Source organism: Thermobia domestica, chromosome 9 (genome assembly GCF_964235325.1).
Source record: "Thermobia domestica chromosome 9, izTheDome1.hap1.1, whole genome shotgun sequence".
Classification (NCBI taxonomy): domain Eukaryota; kingdom Metazoa; phylum Arthropoda; class Insecta; order Zygentoma; family Lepismatidae; genus Thermobia; species Thermobia domestica.
In genome coordinates, this window is record NC_137462.1 from 169,639,631 (window position 1) to 169,658,286 (window position 18,656).

The window sequence follows — 18,656 nt, forward strand, 5'->3', positions numbered from 1 at the left end:
TGTCCTCAAATCTTGCAACGTTAATTTAACTCGTTTTCGGAAGTCATACAATGGTCAAGGTTTGCACAGCGACATAAATCAAGTGACAATACAATATTCCATTGTTATTTTTATATGTTTCTTATGTATTTATACATTTTAATGTTAGATATCTTGTTTTATTTTAAAAAGCAGTATCAGCCTTTCGAATGCAACCAATTTTACTTTTGAGAGCAGCGGGATTATCTAGTACACAGGGGTTAACATTCACAAGTTCATTTTAGATTTTTCACGATTTTCAATAACATTTTTGAAAATAACATGAAAAAATAGAATGAAATGTTTAAGTTTTACGTCCCACGGTTATGCCGGCTAGGCTAAAGGAGAAGGTGAGGAGAAATGAACGAAATGGTGGAATGAAGAAAGTAGGAGGAAACGGAAGAACCCCAAGAAAACGCACACCGTGTTTGTCCACCACAAAGTTCACTTGGCGCGAGCTGGGATCGAACCAGAAACCCCATGCACTAGAGGTGAACGCTCTACCTCTGAGCCACCGCGTCCCTCTGAAAATAAAATGAATATTTTAAAAGCATGCTTTCTCTAAAAGAGTAAGAAACACAATTAAACAAATCGTATTAAAAAGTAAAAAAAAACGGAACAAATCGTACTAAAAAAAAGTAAAGAGGAATTACGGTTTTAAGGAAAATATTATGACTAAAAAGAAAAGCACCACGACATGCACAATTAGTTTATAAATTCTTCAATTGTTATGTAACATTACATGTAAATATACCTTCATTTATATCAATAATAAAAAAGACAGTTATATTTGTATTATGATAGTAACATTATATTATAATATTGCATTAGATTTGAAGAATTTATCACGTGGTTGTATTTGAGACCGCTCCCTATATTTTTTCCTTTTTAATGACGTTACAATGCATAAATTGAATATTTAAAAAAAAAAAACTAATTATATCGAATACAGAATTATTTCATTTTTTACTTTTAAGTACGATTTTTTTTTAAATCTTTGATATTTTTTAACGAAAGCATAGACCTATTCTTAAAAAATACTCTATTTTGTTGTCAGTATAAAGAAACAAGGGAAGTAAAAACACAAAGAATAACTATTGGCACTTAACAACCAAATTCACTTCAATACGTTTCTTGAATTGTTTCTTGAGTTGCAATTTTGTCTTTATACAATACAGAGGTTATGAAGAAGGGAATCTACTGTTAGGGTAGACTCCAAACCTCGTCTCGAGCTTAAATCTGGTACAGTTGGCGGATGCATAGTCCATCATGTACGATCAACCCTGTTAATACAAGCAGTGTTTCTTTCAGAAACAATGTTCCGGGGGGCACACTTAGTATTCCGGGGGCACTGCTGTACTATTCTATTTATTATTATATTAAATACGTACCATTTTGGCCTCCTCCGGGGGACACTCTCAGAGCTCCCGGAAACTTGTCTGGAAGAAAGACTGAATACGAGCATTTGTTCATGTAAACAAAGGCTTTGATTTTTTTCTTTATGCCTTGATACAACAAAATGGATTGGAGACTTGCGCACAGAAACTACATGAGATATGGCCTTACAAGTGAAATGATTTTTTTTTTTTTTAGTTTTACGTCCCACACCTTTACTAAATGAGACGCTCATGATGAGAATGAGTGAATTGGTGGAATGAAAAAAGGGGAAGGAAACGTACAAATCACACACACACGGTGTTTGTCCACCACAAAACCCACTTGGCGTGAGCTGAGATCGAAGCAGAAATCCCACAAAGCAGAGATGACCGCTCTAATAGCGAGCCACGTGGTCCTTTTTTGGACTTACAGTTTAAAGTGGAATCCGAACTACAGTAATAAATTTAAATTTATCAAAATTCTCCCAGCCCGTGCACCAAAGGCGCGCGCGCGCGGTAGCCACTAAACCAGCAAAGAGAGCACAACAGAATAGAGCAGTGATTATTACAAAGTGCGAAATAATAATTATTACAGAGGATTATAGTAGCTGCAGCTTTATACTCGCAACGAGGTTTGAATATGTGTTGATGAGGTCCGAAAGCGAGTATTCTAGTCATAATGCCACATGAAATCCGAAAATAAGGGCTTGGAAAAAAATCTCGAAAAAATTCCAAAGTAAGTGTTCGGTATATTATATTTTGACCACAATATTTGAACACTGAGATTACTATTATTATTAATTTCAATCTTTTTTGTTCACCATTCGATTCTTTTAGAAGAAAAATCAATCACAAGGTAGGTCTATATAAAATGAAGCGAAATTAAATTTCTAGTTTAACGTTCCATGATATATCCCTTAGGATAAAGGAAAAGAATGAATAATGAAAGTGAATGATTATCATAGAATTCATGAAAATGAAAATGTAGGTGGAAACGGGAGTACTCAGAGAAAAATTATGGACGTGATGTTGTCTACCCAGAAACTCACAGACCCGGAGACTCAAAGTTGCCGAAGTATCAGCTCTACAGCGTAACTGCAGAGTTTTATAGTTGATTAATAATGTTCACTACTTGAGACCGATTATTATTCATTTGATTCCTGGCGTGAGATTTCTTAAGCAAGATACTAGGCTTTGAATATCTCAAATATGATTATTTGTTTATTCATCTTTTCATATTGAGAAATTATATATATATGCTATACGGAAAGATTTGACAAAACGCTATTTGCGCTCAGCAGCATCTTTTATATTCTAAAATCTAAACGTCTAGTTTTGCAGGTTCGCTCGATAAAACTTTGACAAACCCTCATGAAAAGAACCATGTAGCTTATGTTTTATGTGATTCTCACGAATTTATAGTCTCTTAAACCTTGTAGTTATCTTTTAGTGCAATGATTTTACACAGATGCAAATAACAACCCATAAAGGAGAAGGTACGGACAGGGAAAGGAAGGAATCGTGTTTGTCATAATTACATTAGCACTCTTATACGTACTCGCCGTGTACATGACGATGTTTTGTCGCCTCCGGGTCATACTGCGCCCAGTGACGATTTTAGGGGTAGCCTGAAGGGAAATCTTTGATCGTGTTCAATGACTCCTGCACTGTTCGCCTTTTCGCGTTTCGCCTTATGACCTCTAGCAATGGAATTTACGTGTAAAGCCTGTTATCACTTTCCATCTTCATGTAGGGCGGAACGGGAAATCTCGATGTGCATTTTCCCGTTTCGCCTTACGAACTTTATGTTGATAAGCTTGCAAATACATTCATAGATACAATTTGATTTGTTTATTCATTTAACAAAATAAGTACAGAACATCTATATAAGATGCTATTTATCTTCCATATCTATACAATGAACAACAGCATCTAAGTATTGCATTAGAGAAATCTGTTTAGTACTCAGTCTACATTTCAAAGTACGCAGAGGAATTTTTAATTGGCTCCACTTACATTTCTGGTGTCTTGCAGCATGCCCTGCTAAAAGCATGGCCATCGAAGCTTCATTTTCTGATTGCTCCTGCTTCAGTAACTCAATTAGCCTATATACAGTGAGGTGAGGATTCCCAGCACTTCTATTTAACTTTGAGCGTCAACCCTCTGCACGATTTGTTGTCCTGTCCTCTTCATTATCAAAATGGTCCCAGAAACGAAGTAAATAAATCGCTTGAAGAATTCTCAATTAAGTAATTATCAATACAATAATTGAATTATAAACATAATGAGCTTAAGTAATAAAGACCATTGCAAATTGAGTTTGATGATTGGCAGCGCGTTGTCATAGTATAGTATAAGGTATTTGAAACAATCAGAAGCTGCTTTTTAAGAAGGTGAAGCAGTGTATATTAACTCCCTAACAGCATAAAATACATTTGAGCCAAGCTTGCAAGGCAGAGCTGCAGACATGCAACAAGTCCCCCACCCTTATTACAAGTCTATATTTGACGTATCTTTTAAATTACCCGCCATAACCATGAGACGAAACTTAAAGATTTCATTTCTTAGATTTATTAAACATCACAGCTTTGTGAATAAATAAATTAACAATAACGTATACAAAAATCAAGCTCTTTTGTACCTTATCCTTTCTCAGGAACTCCAAAGACTTTTAGTATGTAAGTGCTTCTCTTCTATTTACTGCTGTTCGGCCAATCTTTGGGGACCGCGGTGGCTCAGTGGTAGAACATTCACCTCTGGTGCATGAGATCCTTGGTTCGATCGCAGCTCGCGCCAAGTGAGCTTTGTGGTGGACAAACACCATTTGCGTGGGTTTTCTCGGGGTTCTCCCGTTTCCTCCCACTTTCTTCATTCTACCATTTCATTTATTTCTCATCATCACCGTCTCCTTTAGCCTAGTCGGCATAATCGTGGGACGTAAAACTTTCATTTCATTTCGTATGAGAGAACTTTCAATCTGTTCATTTCTCGGAGAATGCGTGTATTCACCAGATTAAAATTGAAATTCACCACAAATTAGAACAACAGTGACCTGACACCCTTCACTGCAATTGCAGTATTATTTTGACTCGCGACAATAGTTTATCCGATAAATATGTCCTTCCCAACACAATAACCTTCCCCTTCGTTTCGATGCAATGAAAGATACAGCCATTTTACACACTTGCAGTTCCACACTTTCGAGTGGCGAACTCAGCACTGATCAAGAACTTTTACTCATCAGACATAGTGTGAAGCTACTTGTGCAACATACAGATCTTTAAATGAGACATCTAATCAGAAACCTGTTCCCTGATTCACTCCTAACAATCAATCATCTTACAGAAAACGAAGTTAATCAAAAATTCCAAAATTCCTTCCCTTTCCTGCTCTACTATTGCAAATGCATAGAAATAATTTAATTACATAAATATAAATATTAATTCTTATGCCTTTTCAATAATTTATCCCACTGATAAGAGTGGTCCTGCCTACCTGGCAACCCGGCAATCATTTTTTAAAAATTATTTTAAAGTATTAGCATTGTTCATTTTTTTTAAAAAATACTACATTCTTCATTTGCTGTAGGCAGGGGATGGATCCTGGGAGTCCGAACTCCCCTCTCCGAAATCACGACTTTTATATAAATTTTGTCTAATTTTAGGGGCGATATTACAAATTTTAATACAATTTGTCCTCATATTGAATTTGGACACCTTCCCTCCGAAACGAATTCCTGCTCAAATCCAAGTTTAATTAGCATATAAGAAACGAACCCTATTTGGCAGGATATGGTTTGGAGGTTCAGCCCCCATTCCTCTTCCTGGTTACCCCTGTATATAGCGCTATTGTAAGTTCCTTGTTGTTTCATTTTTTAATATTTTTTAAATGTTAACTTTACCAAATAAACCTATCCTCCCTTTGGGTTGTGCAGGAGTTCATTCTTTTTTCTTGTTTTTCCTACCTAAGTATAGTCGTACACTTTTTGCTTGAAATTTTTTGCTCGCTAATGAACGTTACGCTCAGATTGTTTGATGTCTGGGAAGTTTTGTGAATCGGAATTTGTGCAAAAATGTTTTCATTACGCAATAAATAAAACATGATTGTGAGAACTATCATTTTAATTTGTACTTTTTCTTTACATATAAGTAGTGAGCGTCGGCGAGGATTTTGTCACTTTTCAAAACTTTTCTGCACTTCTCATCCGAGTTCAGTTGTTTTCGAAGAGTTACAATTCTATTTCTGTAGATAGAATAAACGATTGTCATTGAGGTTAAACGAAATAAAATACATGTAAGGTGGATAGTGTTAAAAGTGATTCTACTATTTTACGTACACTTACGCACACCAGAACTTGTAGGACTATGTTTATGCCCTTTTTGTGGGTGTGATTAAGTATAACTTTGTTCCCGTGAATTGTAGTAGGGCGTCGAAAATTCGGATTCGTGAGCCATGATGGTCGGATTTGTGGGACAAAATTTTGATGGTGGGCCAAAGTTCGCCAGTCCTCCCCTGCCCTGTGATCATTCATTCTAAGTTCTGAATTCCAGTTCATTACATTGTTACCTTCTTTTTCAATGAAACTTGTTTCTTTCCAGTTTTTCAGTATCCTTCTGTTGAACATTTAAATTATATTTGCTAAAGCAGGGATACCAATATATGAAAATTATTTTAAGGCGAAAGGGGAATTCCCGTTTTGCCTTACGATAACAAGTCATTAAATACCAATTTTTGATTGACGTTTCCTGTGATAAAGAATCATAAGGCAAAACAGGAAAAGGCGAACAGTGAAGACACGGTGTTCAATAAGGGTTGCCAGTATTTTCGCACTGCTACTTTAACTCCCTGCACATTCAAATTCCCCCCGGGAGAAATCGTCTACAATTGTTCAGAGACCGGGCCACTCTTGCTCATGGGCCTGTCCTTGTCATTCGAAGTCACGGGTCACTCCGCAGCACTGAGTCTACTTACTGTTACAAGTTAGGGATTTCGTGACTTGTTCCATCATTGGTACATAAATTTGCAACATGATACAAGAAAATGTTCGAGACATGAAAAGAAAAGATTTTCGAGAATCGAGACGAGACGAGACTTCTATAGATTATGTAATGAGACGAGACGAGAAATAAGGTTTCCTCGTCTCGTCTACAACAATAGTTGCAAATTAAGTGTGTATTTGTAATAAAGATTTGCTTTTAAAAGAAAAGAGGGAGAAAGAAAGAGAATCAATGAAGAGTGATTTTTTTTTCCACAATAGGAAAACTTAACCAGTTCGTGTAATAATACTATCCTATGCAAGTGTAACATGTTGGAAACTGCTTTATTTGTTTTGAAGTTGTTGTTCCTTTTCTAGAACCTAGTAAGACGAATTACTAATGCAAGAAATAGATTTTTTTAAAAATTAAATGCGAAATGCTAACAGTTTACCTACAAGAAAGAGTTTTATCACTTAATAAACATACGTAGCTCTTGATTTCGTTATGAATAAAGAACATATGTACCGTGTTATGCAAAAATGAACTAAGCGCCAAACTTTGAAAATCCACGTAAATGCGACGATTGGTTCCTGATACGCATGAGAACGTTTTGCACAATCGGAAAGAGAAGAAAACCAATACCTTTCCAAAAAAGAAACATAATTTCACTTTTGATTACGGCTACATTAATGTTGGACATGAACCTTTATACGTAATTTTCTTAAAAGTATGAAAGTGGCGCTTAGTTCGTTTTCGCAGGATACGGTACATATGATCTTGATACGATATGATAAATGATATTTTTACTAATATATTTTCAATATAGATTTCCTAAAGAAGAAACGTTCCATCATAAGCTGACATTCCGTCACTTTTTTTTAACTTTGAAGGGAAGGCAAGTATATACGAGGGAACCTAACTGCAGGAATCTTTAAGAGCTCAAGAGTTATAAAGAGTGTGCTTTGAAATTTTAAAGTAGAAAGGGGTCTGTCTTCTCTTTTCATCTTTATTTATGCATACGACTATTATTTTCGGCTCTAACATGCTGCTGGAGGATTACTTTCCGTCCAGCGCCATAAAAGAGTTCTTGTCTATGAGAGGATCACTTCCTCTTGTCTTGTGAGGAAAGGATCTTGAGTTTCCTTGTTATAAAGCTGGGGAAAATTGTAGTATCTTTCAATGAACAACCTTCTATATCCCCTTCAGGTTGGTTTAAAGGAGCACTAGTTACCAACAGACGGCAGCACGTATCTCCTCTTTTTCCCAATATATTTTGTAGAGACCAACAATATTCACAATAATTGAATGATCTTGAAGAAATGAATATTCAAACTTCGTCTAAAGACAAGTTGAATTTGTATTTAGAGAACAATCCATGGACTTTCGTGATATTTTGTATCTTTCATTGCTGAGAGGAAGAGAGTTTTATTGTTGGACAGATGCTTCCGAAAAGTAAAATTCAATCAACGATACATGACCTGTACAATGAATAAAACAAAATAATCTAAAAGTGCACAGATTGTTCTTAGTATGGTAATCAAAGCACTGAACCTTGTACTGTGAACTGCGCATTTTTTCTTCGTATTTTGTTACTTATAAGATCATCCTAAGTGAAAATCCAATGGGTGCCATCTTGTCACCCTTGGGCAATCCAAAATAGCAGCCATTCAATACAGCGACTAGAAGCTAAGCGTAGTCTTTGTTTTGAATGCCCACACAATCTTTATTGTTCAAACATTAAAGTATGTAGAAGATAACAGGATAAAATCACTTATTGTTACTTGCACTTAAAATTAGTGACGAGAAAAATAATTCAATTTAAAATATTTATTTTTTCGAATAAGTTTTCAATCATATTTTGCAGAATTGCAAACAAACGGTTAGAATATCCGTAAAAGGTGTGGAATATTTTTTCAAATATTTGCTTTAGTTTGACGTTTGTTTTATTTGGATACATTGAAGTTATTGACAGTAAAAAAAAAAAAAAAAAAAAAAAAAAAAAAGGTAACTTGAAAAACTTTCCTTTTCAGTGAAAGACCTATTTAAACTATTTAAAATACATTTCACTATTTGATTTACGTCTCGCTAACATATAAGAAATATGCAAGTGATATGTCTATACGTGACAAAACTAAAGAAAGTGAAATGAAACTTGCCATTTTATCTAGTTGCACGAATTCCACATGGTTCCTACACTTTATGTATATTCAACTTAAAGTTATATCTTCCAATCTGATTGAACAAATTCACACTGCATACATCATTACACAACTTTGAACCTTTACACTGCCTGCGCAGCACATACACGCAATACAAAGTTTTCAACTTTTTCAAAAGAAATACATATTTTCATGAATTTCCAATGTCATTATCTCTTTCTTTGTCATTGAGAGAATAAATATTCGAAATTTCCCTTAAGTTATTCACACAAATATCATCAATATTGCATCCACAAGAATTTTGATGCACTTTCTGTGATGCACGAAACATCCCAAACCGTGCGATCGAACACTTATGTTGTAGTCATTTAAAAACACTAACTGCGGTTTTAGTTACATTGTCTGCAAGCATCACTGGCTGTAAAGATTTTCTTGTGTCATCTTGAAACCAACCATATTCTAACGGAATTAACTGAAGTGGCAATTGATCTATTGCAGAGTTTCAAATATAGCCTCGAAGGTGAGCCTTCGGCTAACTGGATATTAGACCCCTGCATATGCTTGCTCAATGATCTCGCACTTCGCATATCCCTTAACATATTTGTAGTCTGAACGGCTTTCGAGATTTTGCCATCTTATTATAACAATTGCAACCTCCGCCATTTTTCTTCTCGCATTTTTTCTTCCCTTCTACAGGAAACATCGAAAAGCACTGAAACGCGTCTTTCATTAACGTGTCTCTATTCTTAAGGAATTTCGAGATATGGCCATGTTATTTTAGCAATTACAATCCTCATTACTTTTTTCTTCCCGCGGTTTCCTTCCTTTCTAAGGGACACTCGAAAAGCACTGAAACACATCTGTCATTAACATGTCTCTACTCTTAAGGGGTTTCGAGATATTGCCATATTATTTTAACAGTTACAATCCCTATCCTTTTTTCTTCTCTCCTCAGGGAAACATTAAAAAACGTTGAAACACGTCTTTACTGTTTAAAATTAAAAACTAAACATCAATTTGGATGCTCTAACCTTAAGGGATTTCGAGATATAGCCATCTTATTTTGATACGTCCACTCTTTTTTTCTACCCGTTTTTTATTTCCATTCTAAATGAAATATATAAAAAATGCTGAAACACATCTTTAATTGTTTGAAATAAAAATCTAAATACCAAATTTCATGTCTGTAACCTTGCCGAATTTTGAGATATAGCCATCCAATTATAATAATTATAACCCCACCGTTTTTTCCCTGCTAGGGCAAATATCAGAACACGGTGGAACATGTGCCTAATTATTTTAAATGAGAAGTCCAACTACCGAATTTGATGCCTCTAACCTTAAGACATTTCAAGATATAGACATCTTATTATAATAATTGTAATTTCCACTCCTTTTTCTTCCCTTCTAGGTCAAATATACAGAAACACTAAAAGATGTGTCTGATTATTTTAAATGAGAAGTTTATATACCAAATCTCATGTCTCTAATTATTATCTGATTCCGAGATATGGACATTTTGCCACCCATCTTTTCCCCCTTTCCCGTTGAATTTACGAAAATTCCTCCTTAGTGGGACCTTATATCACTAATCCTATGCCCTGTTCAAATTTCAAGTTTCTAGTTTAGTCAGTTTGGCCTTGACATTAGTCAATAGTCAGTCAGTCAATCTAATCTGGACTTCTTTTATATAGAGAGATTGTAACTGCAAGTGATAGACATCAATTACTACTTCCAGTTTTAATGTTAATCTCCATAGAGCAAAACAGTATGAGTAATGGCTTTTTGATATGGATTCAGCTTCCGAGGAATAGGTTCTACGTTTGATCTTATTTCTCTATTGCAACAAGTACTTATACATGCACTACTTCAAGTTTCAGGATTGAATTCACATAGTTTGGGGGTCTACTGTAGTTTCATACTGTGAAACCAAACTGACACGGAAAACTCGTAATTTGTAATCATAAACAATAACAACAGCATAGAGCAGATGAGTACATTTAAATGTCTAGGTGTACTGACTACGCATAAAACATAAAATCAACGTAGAAATAACGAAAAGAAAAAGTTTGTAATGTACCGATGAAAAATGGTTAAGTGTTTTCACAAACAGGCAGCAATTTTGTGACAAGATGTATAAACTGTATACCACTTTTTTCACCACTACTACTACTACTACTACTACTACTACTACTACTACTACTACTACTACTACTAATAATAATAATAATAATAATAATAATAATAATAATAATAATAATAATAATAATAATAATAATAATAATAATAATAAACTTTCTGGTAGAGAATCCAGAAGGGATTAGTCTATTTTGCTGCAGAACTTGTAGAAACAGTTCTCTTAACAAGTTCGAGTAATCCCCCTTGAGTTTCCAGACGGCTACTGTTTCAAACAATTCTTAAAAAGTGCATATGAATACCATTAATATTTTGATAGACAACTTCATTTTGTAATGCCAGAAAAGAGTATTTCACAGGAAAAATACTCTTCCTGTGATAGTAAGGTAGGAAAAATACTTTCTAATGGGATACCCAATACACTCAAATGTACCGTTTTAAACCGTTAAGAATTTTAAACTGATTTGTAACATCAAATACAGGGTGTCTCAAAAGTCCCCTGACATTGGGTAACTATGTTATTGTCAGAGTTATAACGAAATGTATGAGGGGAAACCGTCTCCAAATATGATGTTTTCAATCTGAAGTGAAGGTTTTTTTTTTTTTTTTTTTTAATCGTACGAGCTGTTTGGGCTGTACACTCTTTATGCACCCAGTGTTAAATGGAAATGCAACGCTGCCATTTACCTGGACCCAAAACATAAGTGAATGAAATTACTGTCATTTACGGTAACGTGTCGATGGCCAACCCCATTCACCATACTCTTACAAAATGTATCCATCTCCCGGTAAATGACAACATATTTTAATTAGTCTTTTACTTTGAAAATAGGATAACAGGCAAATTCACTGACAATTTCCTATAAGTGCAATTTAAAGTAAAATTGATTCGTTTTTTATTCTTCTAAAAATTCGGCAATATTATATATATATATATATATATATATATATATATATATATATATATATATATATATATATATATATATATATATAGAGAGAGAGAGAGAGAGAGAGAGAGAGAGAGAAAACATGTGCTAATCAATGTAACTCATTGACCTGAATAAAATGATTTGGGTGAACGTAAATCTTCATTCGTAATTTCCAAGAAGATTGAGAAATACAAAAATTTTCGCAAATCTAAAAATTTATGCTTACCATAACAATGCCACTTATTAAGATTGAAACAAATGCTGAAGTATACACTATTCTATTAGGCCTTGTTTTCATATTGTCAAACTAAAACTTCCAGAGAAGGAGTGGAAGTCTGATGAAGACACAATTGTTGTGTTGAAACTGTTACGTGATTGTGTTTTTACATATATTTTTTTATTACATTACCTTGCTTAGTGTGTTGAAGTATACGCTAATCAAGTTTTTCATTATGATACCCTACCAAGACGACAGGACAGCATGGTTAATGAGGTGTAGCCTAAAATTATGATTAATTCTTTGGACATATTCTAATCAACATATGACATCAAACTGAATGAACTAAACGGCGTGACAAACATCTTGGCATTTGAAGGCGGCGCTCCAAGTTCCCTTTAAATGCTGCTAGCAAATGAGAAGCCAGCGGTATTGCCACATTTATTTTGTACACAACCACATCTATCCCCTGTCACCTGATCGCGCTGTAGTTTGTCTGCTTAGCCATAGCCACACCCCTTTACCACTTGCCAATGTCGCGCCAGAGCTTGCATTTTATTCGTTTAGCTGAAATGCCAAGATGTTTGTCACAGGCTTTAAATGACTAGCTTCAGGATAATTTTTCATGCTTAGTTTTCGAGAAGATCGAGAGAAATAAATCTTAACGGTTCTAAAAATATATGTCATTCGTCGCCAGTAATAATGGATAGTTATTATTCTGCTGGAACAGATTATTAATGTATGTACTGTGTATACGTAAAAAGATATATATATATATATATATATATATATATATATATATATATATATATATATATATATATATATATATATATATATATATATATATATATATATATATATATATATATATATAGTGTGATACGCATAGTTCTAATAACGCTTAACAGTGACGCGCGTACTATATTTCTAAATAAATAAAATAAAATATGTAGAATACACCATTCTAAAAGCTAGAGCTTAGGAATTAGCACACGTAACGAATCACGACTAATTTCTAAGCTGCATATAACATGCATAATCCTTTGCCACTGTTTTTCAAAGTAACTTAGGCTCTATTTTTTCCTTAAATTTTCATTTTTTTTCCTTTAGAAATTTAGAAATTGAAATTGTGTACATTTTATTTCTGATTCACTTTTACATTTGTTATGGATTAATACTTGTTGATACTTGTTTTCAGTCACATTTAATCAATTGAAGGACAAAAACACATAACATAAATAAGCTACAAATTAACTAGGTTGCCTGTTGGCAAGCTTTTTCATAGACCTTCAGTAAAACACGTGATGTCTTAAAAGATCACTAATCTTAACCTTTCTTATCAGCCGTGTGTGGTCACTTTATTGTAGAACCAATGCATGTACATATTTTTTAACGCCTTTAGAGATTTTTGTTAGTGAATCTCACTGCACAAAAAGTGACATAAAGTATTAGTTGTACTTTGTTCCTTTGTTATGGTTAATGTAGCAGAAGTCACCATAGAAATCAATTTCTGAGACTTTCCGTCTACTATGATTGCGTAAATAGCGTACAGTATTTATATAATACTGTGTGACAAGACTGAGTCACGAAAGATTAGTTTCGAAAAAATAACGCTAAAGAAAACAATGCATTTAAATCCGCTTTTAAGGAAAACGATATTACTAAATTTCCCGCATTTAACGAAAAATAATGTAAAAGAATCATCATTAGTCAGTAAAAATTATTCACATACATCGCTCATGGGATCCCATATTTGCCAAAATTTATATGTGTATTTCAATAACCACAGCCAAGAACTAGGTCAATATTTTCATAATTGAAGACTTGCAGAGAAGGTTGCAAGGCTACGGAATTCGATCTTGGTGACACTTCCAGCTGATTTCTCTACCCACTCCCGGTTGTGAAGACTTTTCTACAGGGTGGCCAGTCTTACATCTAAATTTCCTTGTAGAAGACAAAATAAAAGAAAACAAAAATGATGCAAGTGATGAAATAAATATTAAATGATTAGTTAGAATATAATGACGTAATTATGATGATTTAACAAAGGTAAAAAATATTTTCAATTAACACCAGAAACTGAATCCATTACATGAACTAGCTAATCCTTAATAGCCTATGGTTTTCACTCTTCAGTTTTTACTTATATTTTTAATCTCGATAAGCTAATTTCGTTAAATACAGGAAAGCCATGTGTAAAGCCCTTTTTGTCTGAAGTTGGACACATCCCTTTTTCGGACCTTCTAACTAGGTCTCTCGGATCCCACTTTGAGAACCACTGCTTTATAGTGTGCAGTGAGCCAAAGGCTTGGGAAAACAACTAGTAATATTAATAAATCTCATTTAGCCTTCCTCGGTGGTCTAGTAGCTAGTATTAACCTGTGGTGTGTATGATCCTGGGTTCGATTTCCAGTGGGAGAGCATTGAAATGTGAACGCATTTCAATGGTTTGGAATCAACTGTTGGTTTATGCCTCATATGGTCACAGTACTAAAAAGAAAATATTTTACTTTAGCATCCCACGATATGCCCGTTAGGCTAAGGGAGACGGATGATTAAGGCAAATGAATGATGATAGAATAATTGGTGGAATAAGAATGTGGAAGGAAACGGGATTACCCAAGAAAACCCACGGACATGATGTTGTCCATCACAAGCTTACTTGGTCGGGGATCGAACCAGAGGCCCTACGCACCGCAGGTAAGCGCTCTGCCACTGAGCTACCGTACCCCCATCGCAGTACTGAAAAAGAATAGTAAAACCTAATAAACAAACAATATGCTATTAAGAACTTTCATCAATGTTATGTAATCTGTTAAAACACTTAAACAATGTCAGATTTAACTCTCACTCACAAGGGAACATCTTATATTGATAGTAGCATTGCCCAATCAAACAATGCCCAATTGATAGAGGAGCGAATAAAAGTGAGAAATCCAAAGTTTTACGGGCCGACACCCAGAAACGCAGGAGATACAGAGGAAAGAAGGATCTGGAATCATGTGAAGATAGCAATGCAAAAGATACATTAACACAGAAAGAACTTCAAAATGATTAAAGTAATCAAAATGACATTTACACAACAGAATAGTAAGCAAACATTGTACCCACAAACATGCTCAATAACATCATATGTAATACAATGTTGCCAACGGAGCATAAATGAAATTTTGTTAAATGGCATGAAACATAAATTATGACTTATAGCAAATCTAATTATGAGTAAGTAGGACCATACCTGTGAAGTCTTGATGTACAGGTTGCCAACATTTGAGGATAGGCCTATATGAATCTTGGATGTAGAAGAGTACATCCAGTACACGATTCGAACTAGTTAAAACCAAAACATGAGACACAAACAATAATATAACCACTGAAGTACAAAAATAACGGACGAAGCACAGTGTCGAAGCAGTTTGCCCCACTGTTCACTTTCTAAACGAGCTAAGGTCGTGCAGGGCCGGATCTACGACATATTGCGCCCGGGGCAAAGATGTATCTCTGCCCCCTTCCTCCCAATTGTGCATCGAAATGGGTCCCCCTACATAGTCAACCAACCTGTCCCTGGGCAAATGCTCCTAATTGACTCCCCCTAGATTCGGCCCTGCATCTAGCTTAATGTAGGATTTCAACTACTAGTATGTTGCAGAACTCTCCAATCGGAAATCGAACATGTGCACCAGCTGTGAGCCTGCGGACCACTTGGTCATCCAAAGGTATGGGTCATTTCAACTTATGTGCTGTGTTTTGGTACTATTCTGACATTTTCCATTGACAAAAATGCTTCGACACTGTGCTTCGTCCGTTATTTTTGTATGTATTATTGTTTGTGGTCTCATATTTTGGTTTCAACTAATTCGAATAGTGTATAGTATGTACTCTTCTGCATCCGAGATTCATATAGGAATTCATATAGGCCTATCTTCAAACGCTGGCAGCAATGTACATCACGACTTCACAAGTATAGTTCTACTCTTAATTAAATTTGCTAGATGTCATAATTTGTGTTCCATTCCATTTAACAAAATTTCATTTGTGCTCAGTTGGCAACACTGCATCACATATGATGTTATTGAGCATGTCTGAGGGTACAATGTTTGCTTACTATACTGTTGTGTGAATGTTATTTTGATTACTATAATCATTTTGAGGTTCTTTCTGTGTCAATGAATCTTTTGCATTGCTATCTTCACATGATTCCAGATCCTTCTTCGCGCTGTATCTCCTGTGTTTCTGAGTGTCGGCCCGTAAAACTTTGGATTTCTCACTTTTCTTCACTCCTCTATCGATTGCGCATTGTTTGATTGGGTAATGCTACTATCAGTTTAATGTGTTCCCTTGTCAGATACTATTCAGTACCAGATTCAACTGCTAAATGAGTAATTCGCTGATGATAATGATTTTCAAGAATAAATATTTTTAATCTTTTGCAGATATATTGACATATTTACTTATTATTTACTAATTAATGTTGGGATCCAGTTGTGAAGTTATTTACACCGTAAGCAATTAATAAAACACGAGAAGCTGTTTTAGAAGGACGTCTGTTGGACTTTTTTTTTTCCTAATACTTTATATCAAGGCGCTAATTTCAGTATTCACCTGATGAAACTCAGGGACAGAGGAAACTTTTCAGATTATACTGCATAACTATAGTCTTTCTCACTTAGTTTATACAATGCGAAATTACAGATTATTAAAGGTACTTTTATGATTATCACTATTATACACTAGTATCACTAACCTTATTATTCATTGTCACTATCCGACAGGGTTGAGCAAGTTCAGAGTCTGAAGATGGTATATTACTGTCAGTCGTTCGTTTCTCGTCACTGTCCATGCCGTCTAAAGCAATTATGAAATTATCCATAGTATGCTCCATTAAAGCATCTCGTTCCTAGTTATAATTTTCAACGTTTATAATGTGCCTGACAAATCCTTCCCAGTTTGCGGGCGTCACCATCTGGAAAGCGTCCTTTGTTACTTCTTGCAGTCATTGTAATGGAAAATTGCCTGTAACATCATTTGCTTGAACTTCCTTTTTTTTTATTTTAGCCTAAGCTAATTCTATGGCATTTAGTTCACACATATACAGGGCCAAACGAAGTACCGTATGGCTATACGCTTTCAACGTCTCTTGTACTTGAATTATATTTTCCGATTGTTTGTACTTTTCCAATAACTAAAATAATTTGATGGGAGAAAAACACTTAAGTCCGATGAAGCTACTCTATCATCGGTTGTTTCACAGTGTACTTCTTAGGAGTTTTATTCACTTGAACTCCTAAGAGGGAGCGTTGTCCATGACAATGACACTTTCTTTCGGCAGGTTAGGCACGAGTTTTTCTTTTACCCATTTCTCAAAATTTTCCGAGTTCATTTGTCCATGGTAATCTCCAGTCGGTTTTCCTGCTCTAAATACCTATTACAGTTGTTCCATCAATGAAACCACATTGCGACCCATAAACGGTTAATTTATTTCATAAGGACAATACATTTATTTATTTCTCTTAAGTGAAAGTTGATCATTAAAAGTTGCATATGTATTAATTAAAAATTGTTAAAGGAAAGAACGAATATGATTGGTTCATGGAATACCTCCTCTCATTTTAAGAAGTATATAAGCTGTAATCTTAGAAATTGTATTTCATAATGTGTCTGATGAAGGCACAGTTAATTTGCCGAAACTGTAACGCTATTATTTATTAGTTAATATATGCTTTGGTCAGAATTTGTCTTTTAATTTATACAAGAAGTTCCAAAGCTAGAATGAGTGGTATTTATTTGTTTCATAGAGGAACTGGTATTGGTCAACACTTCCTTGACAGATTCACTTTGCCAACATGTATTAAATGTCAAATTATTGTCCACCCACAATTCATCAAAGTACACAATGTTCCTTTTCTGGAACATACACATTCAGATTGGCTTCAGGCAGGGCCGCCCACAGGGGGGATGTATGGCGCAAGCTGCGCCATTGAAAAAAATTTTGGGGGGGATTTTACTCTACTTTCGAACTAGCAATTTTACTGTCGGAATAGCATTAAAACACGATTTTGAGAAGCTAATTTTCAAAAATTTTCCGGGGTGAACCCCCGTACCCCCTGCTTCGATACTCGATGAATGAAGTAGGCCTTACAGGTGTTTGTTGAATATGTCTGGTTTTCCATACCTAACAATATTATACCAGATACTTCTGTCATTACCAGCAACGAGTTGCTCAGCAGAGAGGATTATGAGTAAAGTAAAGATTGTAAAAAAATAGACTAAGAAGCAGCATGGGAGATGTATGGCTCTCCGACATGCTTGTCCTTTCTTCCGAAAAAGACATTTTAGAATGCATTCCCAACAGCGATATTATAGACAAATTTGCTTTGTCGAGTGAGCGAAGAAAAAAATTATTACTCTATAAAGGACATCAAGGGTAGGTTAATGTCACCACCACGACCAGTAATAATTTAATCCAACAAAATCATTCCTGTAAAAAAAACAAGTATGAGCGGCCTTAAAAAGAAGTGAAATCACAAAAATGAGCGCCAAGTGCTGGTGGACAACAGTTACAAACACTCAAGGAATCACTTTCAAATTTAGATTTGAAACTTGACTATGTTGTCTGTTGAAAATTATAAAGTAGTTTGACATAATTGTGAGCTAGTGGTAACCATACAGACAACAGCCAAGTTTCAAATCTAAATTTGAAGTGAGCCAGTGAGTGTTTGTAACTGTTGTCCACCAGAACTTGGCGCCTATTTTTGTGATTTCAATTCTTTTTAAGGCCACTCGTACTTGGCTCTTTTACAGGAATGTTTTTTGTTGGATATCACTTCTTTTTGTAGGCT

The 18,656-nt window shown here is 34.9% G+C and overlaps 1 protein-coding gene across 5 annotated transcripts in view; it reads left to right on the forward strand.

Annotated features, from left to right (window-relative positions):
- moody (G-protein coupled receptor moody) overlaps positions 1-18,656 on the forward strand; it is a 116,921-nt gene that overhangs the window by 50,226 nt on the left and 48,039 nt on the right. The window lies entirely within an intron of this gene.